General features: G+C 36.5%; 1 long non-coding RNA gene across 1 annotated transcript; it reads right to left on the reverse strand.

The window, feature by feature from the left end:
* Positions 1-3,857: 3,857 nt before the first annotated feature.
* On the reverse strand, positions 3,858-8,818 carry LOC121316866. Its single transcript, XR_005950463.1, has 2 exons — positions 8,717-8,818; positions 3,858-3,898 (listed from the first exon to the last, which is right to left on the reverse strand). It is a non-coding gene; the product is annotated as an uncharacterized LOC121316866 (long non-coding RNA).
* Between the last annotated feature and the right edge of the window lie 702 nt (positions 8,819-9,520).

The following is a 9,520-nucleotide window of genomic DNA, read 5'->3' on the forward strand; positions in this document are numbered from 1 at the left end:
GACTGTTTATGTCCACGGTTGTCCTTGCCACATAGTTCACAACAATGCCAGTGCTGCTGGGACTCATTATATTAAGGTTTGTACCGACACTTTATACTGATGATATGCATTAAGTTTAAATTCCTTCAAGTTTCACTGTATCATCTAGAGGATTCAAATTAGTGTAAACAATCTAATTAGAACCTGATAATTATAGAGTGATAATTGTCTGATGAAACAAAAATAATTTTAAAAGATATGTGATAGAAAACTTTGGCTTAAATTATAAATGCTGAAATTGAATTTCCTATTTCAGTTGTCAGACTTTGATGTAGAGGATATGGTTGTAGATATTGGATACTGGTTCAAAGCAAGCACAAAGAGAAAATGTAGACTGGATGGTAAGAGTTTTTCATAATATAATAAGCCTTTTTGAAATGATAACAATACCTCTGAAAAGTCAGTCTATACCAGCACACAGTTTCAGGCAATAGAAAAAAAGTTTACAACATTTTAAAACTTTTTTTTCAGAATTCTGTGTGTATTGTGATATCGAGTACATGACTGTCATGTTTCAACACGGTGGCTGAGTCTGGAGATGGCAGTAGTCCGCATTCTACTTGTCAGCTACTTCAAGTCTAACAGGTTGTCAGGCTGCTGTCCTGGGAAATCTCTAAGACTTCCTGGGACATTAAATATTAAATATACTTAAAAGTATACTTTTTTTGTACGAAATGGCTCTGGTGTCCTGTTTGTTTTTCAAATAAGAGATGGCAACCCTAGCTCATCCACCTAGATATTTAAAATGCCAGTGGCATCTTCCTATAATACTTGTTATATCTTTGTCTCCACATGGAGCCCAGTATTTTTTTAGACAAGTTCAATAATGTGATATAGACAACTTAATGTTCGTGTGACTGGAAAGAACGCACAGTGGTGGTTGGACTTCTTTTTCAAGTCCAGTTGGCTTTTTTCTCTCAGAGATCTGGCAACCCTGTGAGTGAGAAGCTGATCCTGGATCAGCGCTTCGTGGAACAATCTATCTGCAGCAAACTGAATACATTAACAACTCGGCTTACGGCAGTCCCTAAAGACTTAATTGCTATTTTCCTTGAACACATGGTTACCCTGAACATAGCTTTTTGCGTGCATGCACAAAATCAGGATTAACTGGTTTGAGTACAGAGCTTAATAAAGCCATAACAGAGATCCAGACAGGTACATAAAATAGCTTCTTCTTCAGTAACCTAAGCTCCTTTGATGCGATACAACAAGGACTATTTAGATTTATAAACATTTATTCTGCACAGTAGTGTTAGTGAAAACCACACACTGTGCTCTTAGTGCAGCTGACACATTTGCTGATCACTAACTTATACAAAGGTAAGAACACTTCATTAAGTCTATTTTTACTGTCATTATGGTTGTGTGGTGTTGAGTTGGGGGGGGGGGGGGGTACGTCTATTATATAATAATGAGTGGGTTTTTTTTGCGTAGGACTCCTCCCATGTATATGATCCCTTAGTCGTGCATAACAGAAGAATAGAAAAGTCACCAGTTGCACCCCAGATTTGCTGAGTCTTGCCAGCAAAGACAGTTAACAACTACATCAATGGTGTGTGTTTCGTGTTTCTCTTCTGTATTCAAGATGGTTATTATGCAACCCATAAGCGCCTCGTCCCTATTTTCACAAGGACCAGTTTCACAACCTGCTTTAGTGATTTTCCTGAGCATGTGCTAAATAGATTTATACAACATACTGGTTAAAATCAGCTGTGTGCAGCTAATATTTGAGAGTTCAATGGGCCTGTGTTAGTTCAATTCTTACAACATTACATAAGAGTGTGCCATTTGGTTAAGCACAGTTCAGGCCACATACATAGTTCAATAAGAGCCATCAGCAGTAGTCATACCAAACACCTGCACATCACAAAACGTTTTATAAGATGCAGTAACAACAAGAAAATCCATAATACTTTATATACAGAGAAATGCATAATACATGATAGTAGCAGAAACACAGCAGCTAATAGCAGATATCAAGAGAGTGGAAAGCAAGAGAGCACAAGTGGGTCTTGAGAGTTGATATAAAGCAAGCGATGGTGGGAGCATCACAGACCAAAGCTGGGAGAGAGTTCCAAAGAGTTGGAGCCATAAAGCTAAACAAGCGTTCTCCAAGTGTGATGCACTTTTGCTAGAGAATAACAAGCAGGCCAGAGTCAGAGGACCTCAGCTTATGGGCAGGGACATAGCGAGTCAGCAGGTTAAGGAGGTACTCGGGACCTGTGCAATGAAGAGCATTGTAGATAAGCAGAACAGTTTTACAGGTAGTCAGTGCAGCTGGGCAAGGGCGGGGGGGGGGGGGGGTTAGTGGTGATGTGATCATGTTTTTTTACATTTGGTAAGGATCCTGGCAGCGACATTCTGAACTAGCTACAAGCGGTTTATGGTGCGTGCCGGGAGACCACCATATAGAGAATTGCAGTAGTCAAGTCGAGAGGAGATAACAAAGTATCCCCGCATCTGGGAGGGAAAGGTAGGGACGGACTTTGGAGATGTTTCAAAGATGGTAGAAGGAAGATTTGACCACGGAGGAGATGTGGGCATCAAAGGAGAGGTTGCTGTCAAGACGTACACCAAGGCTTCGAACTGTGGGGGAAGGCAGCAGCAGCAGACAGCACTGACTGTCCAAAATGTCAAACTCTGTACATTATTGCCCCTGTCTTCCTCACAAGTTTATCTATAGAATGCAGACAGTGGTTAAAAAAAAAAAAAAAAGACCACACAGTGATGTGAAAATAAAAGTTAATTTTTCCTCCTTGTCAGGACTTATGAAGTCTTATTGTCCAGTCCCTGTTGTATTTGTTAGATCAGCTATGGGAATAACAGACAGACTCAAAGGAGAAGTTATAGAAGTTTACCATAGTAAAAGCATAGCAAAGTGTAATAAAGCATAGAGAACACATAAGTAAGCATCGTAAAGCCCAGAGAAGTATGGTCAAATATATTATTTTTAGAAAATGGCACACCATGGTGACCTATGGTAAATATGTAATATAACCATCGAAAAACAAAAACAACAGTGCGTAGAGCTGGAGAAGCCCATCCCTGCTGGAGAGGTATTTGACTTAGCACCTGTGAAATTGCTGTCAATTGTTCTGTTAAGGGCCATGAGATGAAAATGGTGGCTCTCTGGAATATAGAATCAGTGATTTCTTTTGCTGTCTTATGAAAACTTGTTGAGAATTGACTATTTTTGCCTGCCAGCTGAATAAGCACCACCAAAACTGGTTTAAACGCCTTCTTCTGTTGTGGACATTTCACATCTTTTTGGTGGACACACCTTTTTGTAGTACTAGTGTTTCCAGTCTTAGAAATAAAATGAAATATGCTATAGTGCCTTGTATTTTATTTAAACCATGCAGGTGAGACACATAAATGATGGGTAAAAAAACAAAACGTAGTCATCAGTCTGTTACATGTTTAGTGTTCATATAAAGATAATACATTTATTAAATGCCTGCCACTTTGTTGTATTCAGTCAAATTTAGCTGTCAAATTGCCATGCCATTGTGGGAACTTTTTATATTTGAAGCTAGGCCAGCAGTGGTCTGCTAACATTTTCACCAAAAGCTTAACACAGGCAAAGCAAGTAGCCCTTCCATTTCCATGCGTGTAAGCTTGAACTTTTATCAAACGTCAGCACTGACTGTCCAAAATGTCAAACTCTGTACATTATTTCCCCTGTCTTCCTCACATGCTTATCTATAGAATGCAGACAGTGGTAAAAAAAAAAAAAAAGACCACACAGTGATGTGATAAAGGCCATCTTTCACAGCAGACTTCCTACTTCTTGTCTGTTGATCTTTTTTTTTTTGAATGAACTGTGCAGTAAAACAATTACAGTGCCACTGGTTACCTGGTAATAAAAAAAGGTGAAACATTAGTAAGTAAAATGTTTGTATTTGTGAATACAAAATAATCTGACTTGTACGTGCTTTCTCATTGCTATGTGATAAACATGATTATTTTTTTTATACTTCCAGCCTTTGAAATATAATTAAAATAAACTGAAATTTAAATATTTATTTATGATAGTTTAACAAAACGCCAGTAACATCTAACCAGGGTCCCCCTATTTGCAGACTGCATACAATGCTCTGCATAAGAGATCAGGGTAGCAATAACTGTCTGGAACTTATATCTCTGTAAATGCAGTTATTTACTACTCTGGTAGACCATTTGAAAGGATGAACATTTCACATTATCACTAAAGTTTAGTTATCAGTCATGTCTTTCCAATACAAAAATTTTCAATTTTTTATTTAATTATTTCCTTAAATAATATAAAACCCATACTTCATACCTGTGAGAAATAATGTATTCCAGACCATGGGCTCTATGTATCATTGATTTTTCTATCCCATCTTGACTTTTTGTAGGTTTTTGTGACTTCATAGACTTACCTGTGATATATTAGTCATTTTCACTCCCGAAAATTACTTTAATCATACCTACGGTAGTTTAGTTACAACTGTTCGTTTCAAACTACTTTCGCATGCAAATGTACGAATCTCATTAAAATATCGAAGTTTCGCGCTTACCCTGGATGTATTGTCATTTTTTCCTGATTTACAACTGCGGTTGGTGCCTGTTATTTTACACATGCCTCTCGCTGGTGTAGAATCAACTAGATGTTCACATGTGAAACTTCCTTAAACATTGCCAGGCTTCGAGTTACTTTAAAATGAAGCACTTTCAAATATAAAATAAACCAAAGACAATTATCTCTTAATAGTCTGTATTAACTAACAATGGCAATACATGCATGTTGTTTTGGTTTCTTTTATACATTAAGGTGCTTTATTAATGAAGGGAAGCATGGAAACAAATCATCGTAGAGTTCTTTAATTAAACACAAACGAAAATATTTTTTTATCAGTAATTAATTTTGTAGTGCACAGGCAACTGAAATACGCCGAAAAGTATTTAAGAACATAAGAACATCAGAAAGTTTACCAAGGAGAGGAGGCCATTCGGCCCATCTTGCTCGTTTGGTTGTTAGTAGCGTATTGATCCGAGAATCTCATCAAGCAGCTTCTTGAAGGATCCCAGGGTGTCAGCTTCAACATCATTACTGGGGAGTTGATTCCAGACCCTCATGATTCTCTGTGTAAAAAAGTGCCTCCTAATTTCTGTTCTGAATGCCCCTTTGTCTAATCTCCATTTATGACCCCTGGTCCTTGTTTCTTTTTTCAGGTCGAAAAAATACCTTGGGTCGAGAATGTCAATACCTTTTAGAATTTTGAATGCTTGAATTAGGTTGCCGCGTAGTCTTCTTTGTTCAAGACTGAATAAATTCAATTCTTTTAGCCTGTCTGCATATGACATGCCTTTTAAACCTGGAATAATTCTTTGCACTCTTTCTAGAGCAGCAATATCCTTTTTGTAGCGAGGTGACCAGAACTGAACACAATATTCAAGATGAGGTCTTACTAATGCATTGTACAGTTTTAACATTACTTCCCTTGATTTAAATTGAACACTTTTCATAATATATTAGAGCATCTTGTTGGCCTGTTTTATAGCTTCCCCACATTGTCTAGATTAAGTCAGTTTACTTGCGTCTATATACACTGTACTTTTTTTTGTTTACATAACTAAAATGTACATAGACTCAAACAAAGTTTTCTGCAATGTTATTAAATGAATATGCTTGTGGGATATTAATTTGTTAAGTGTGTTCATAGAATTACGTTCATAGAAATTTCCATTTTGAGATGCATATATGTTTTTTTTTTGTTTTTTTTTTATATAAACATTTTCCTGCTAACTTTTGTACTTGATAACATTAATTTAAAAATCCAATTGATGTCTATGATTAATTAATGCTGGGACAAATATTCAAACTAATATTTTTTTACATGCATTCGGATACAAAGATCAGATATTCGTATTCGCTACAAATGACAAAAATACCTTGTACTTATTTATTGTCTCAACAGAATTTGCAAATGAAAAAGTGCTCTGTGCGGTATGTGAGATTAATGTATATACAACAAAAAAGGCAAGCACGTCATTCTGAAATGCCTCGCTATACTGTACATAGGGATATATATGAATGGTTTGGCAGTTCATTCCAAGGTTAGTCGGAAGTCGACCACCCAGAAAGGAGATGGAGTCACAATGCCAGAATTTGTCACCTTAATGCGGTAGGCTATGTGTCAGTTGTGGATTGGAGGATATGTGATTGCACTTGCTTCCAAAGTCGTAACTGAGGGTATATCAGGGGATGTGGTGAAGCAATCTGTTCCTTTGTAATGGTTACGGAAGGACCAGTGAAGGAGTACCCTGTCATAAAGAAACCGTGAGTTTTTGTGTGTTGTTTTGTTTCTCTATTAAACTGTTACATTTGTCGTTTATATAAAGGCTAATATCCTGGAGCTGTAGCTAAACAGCCAGCAATTAAACCTGGACTACACTTCACCATTGTGCATGGCTAAACCAGTAAATCACCACTCTCACTAAGAGCACTCACTCTGGACTTGTGACCATGTTGTGTTTGTGTGTGTTGTTTAGTGTCGATTATTATATCGGGACTGAACCCTGTGTAGAGCCAGGTATTATTATTTCTGGTTGCAAAACAAGCAACCCAGCCAAATAAAGAGCTGTTTAACTGTGAACTGTGTTCTTTCAAATCATTCCTGAGCACTGCATCACCTCTACACCTGCACACTGCAAACCACTTTGCCACAGAAGGCCTGAATCAACATGAGGCACAAACTTGAGACTGGGGATGGATAATTAAAGAAAAATTAAAGTGTCACCGTTTGTAAATTTCGCTGCTCCCACCATCGTAAAAGATAAACATTGCACGACGTTTGTGGCAGGGGAGACTCCTTTGTAACTTGCTGTTAACGGTTGAAAATTCTGCTTGACAGAATGCAATAAACATCTGTTTTTACTTTTTGACAAAAATAATTGTACTGGCTTTTGTTAACTTTTTGAAAAACGAACGAATATCTGAACGAATATTCTGAACATGAAAATCCTGTTTTTCTCCCAGCACTATCCGTTAATCCGTTTTGTAACTAATTTGAAGATATTAATATGTTTCAATATTAACTAAATCAAGTTATTAATCAAATTGATTAATCTTGCTACTTAATTGATTTATTAAATTGTCTGGATCGTTAAATAATATTTCCGATTTTTCCATTTCATTGATTAACAGGACAATTTCGTCTTCATGGAAATTTGTTTTCCTTTTCTTTTTGGCTGGTGCCATAGTTGCATCAACGCTGGAGTCTGCAGAAGCCACAGATCGATCCTATTACATTTGCCTACTACATCTTTCAGTTCAATATACCACTCATTTATCTGTGCCAGAAGGAAGTTCTAAATCTTGACTCTTGGCGTTACTAATGTATTTATAATGAGATGCCAGTTCTGATCTCTCCTGTATAATGAGCTGTAATTTATGCTGTTCATAAACATGTGGTGATATAACGGTGATTGTAATGATTGTTCAAGAAAAAAAGCTGTTTAGTACAAAAATTCTATGAAGTACAGAGGCTACAGATTCACAGTATTTACAAACATGTAAGTAATATTAGTACATAGAGCCTCATATCTTTTTTAAGAGACAATTTTTCTTCTTGTGTTTGAAACATACACAAATTCCGAAAAACCCCACACAGCAAATGATTGTGCATATTCAAATGTAAAACACTTTGGAATAAATGACTTTCAGTAATTATGAAGTACGATATATTTGCTTTGTCAGGGTTATTGGGAAGATAAAATTTGTGCATCTGTTACGGCTCCCCTGAAACCATCCAGGCGTTTCCAGGCTCTAATTTGGGAACATCCATGCTAGAAAATCCATGATGAAATATTGGTATACAAAAACCCCAACATTTCTAAATCCAACAACGCTATTTTCCACGGCAGATTTCTATTTGTATATTTGATAAAACAGCACTGCTGTTGCCATCTATACCTCTATTAGAAACTCATACAGAGTGCAAATAATTTGAAAATGAATGAATGTAAACGCATTTGATATGTCAGCTACATTAATTAACATCTCTTGTTGATAAATTGCCATATTATATATATAAATATATATATTATATATATATATATATATATATATATATATACAGATTCTTTGGTTTTTATATATACTGTAGCAGACAGGCAGTCTGAGAACGTCCAGATAAGACTTTTGACTTTGGGTTGGGCTTGGGGAGGGATTGGTAAAAATGTATTGTAAATAACATGACTACGTTCTGTGTTGTTATGTGCTGTGTGTTACTGAATGCCTGCAAAACCTGTGAGTGCTTGGGGTGCGCGGCGATTGGTCCCCATGTTCCCGGCAGTATGTATTTGCATACTGCGTCCTGAGTGGTTGGAGCATGAATGGACTGATTTGCATGCGAGTGTGTCAATATGACCAATGAGGTGTAAGTGTGGTGTATAAATGTGAGTGTGTAAGGGGTGTGAGGGGGTTAGTTGTTGAGTGAGAGAGTGACATCCATTGTTTAGGAGAACTTCTAAAAGAGCGGGCTGAACTTCTATAAAGAGTAGTTCTCACTGCTGTTTGAACGGACTACTGGCTCCTGTCTCATTTCTCCAAATCTGGGAACCTGCAACACGCCTCCACCACAATTCTGGATATCCTTTTATTTGCATGTGTTGTGCAATAAATTAAAAATAATAATTAAAGATTTACCTGAGCAACACACTTTGCTCTTTCAAGGTGCTTAGCAGCACATTATTCAGCTTTGCTTTCCTTTGTGGCAACACAGGCCTCAACAGGTCTATCTGTAACGACAACCTGCAAAAAAAGTATAACAATAATTATTGTATACATGTTTATGTTTTAGATGTATATTGTAAAAAAAAAAAAAATCAGGTAAAATCAGCTGGCCATGTTAAAAGCATACTGTGTAGTTCACCAGCTTTTTCATATTAATGTTGGGCCCAGCTGTTTCCACTTCAACCAACACACAAGACAAAATTATAAGCATCAAGCTGAATGGCCAAATGCCAAACAGATAAGCCAAGCACACACATTTCTTGTGAATGATACCAAGTTACAAGAGATAAGAATTACTCTACTAAATATGGATAATTATAATGTACAAGAATTGAGTATGTAAAAAAAAAATCTGTATATATATATGTAATTAGACATATCGATTATATATATATATATATATATATATATATATATATATATTAGCGAATGTGACAATTGGATTTGACACAACAAATATACAGTACATGATAGTGGATATAAATACTGTCTGTCTACTGTAAGATTATTTTGGTTTCCTATGGGACATTTTTGGGTGATAATAAGGAAGCATGTTTGCAGTGTCCCATGTGGTTTTAGTAATATACTACTTGAAATTTGCCAATAACTTTGTTATCCATGGGCCTATGGAAATTGAACCAAGCTCAAACTAAAATCAGGCACATTGTCTTCACACAAACACCTTTGTGATCCTTAGCCATCTATGATTATTATAGT

The sequence above is a fragment of the Polyodon spathula genome, chromosome 6 (genome assembly GCF_017654505.1).
Source record: "Polyodon spathula isolate WHYD16114869_AA chromosome 6, ASM1765450v1, whole genome shotgun sequence".
Classification (NCBI taxonomy): domain Eukaryota; kingdom Metazoa; phylum Chordata; class Actinopteri; order Acipenseriformes; family Polyodontidae; genus Polyodon; species Polyodon spathula.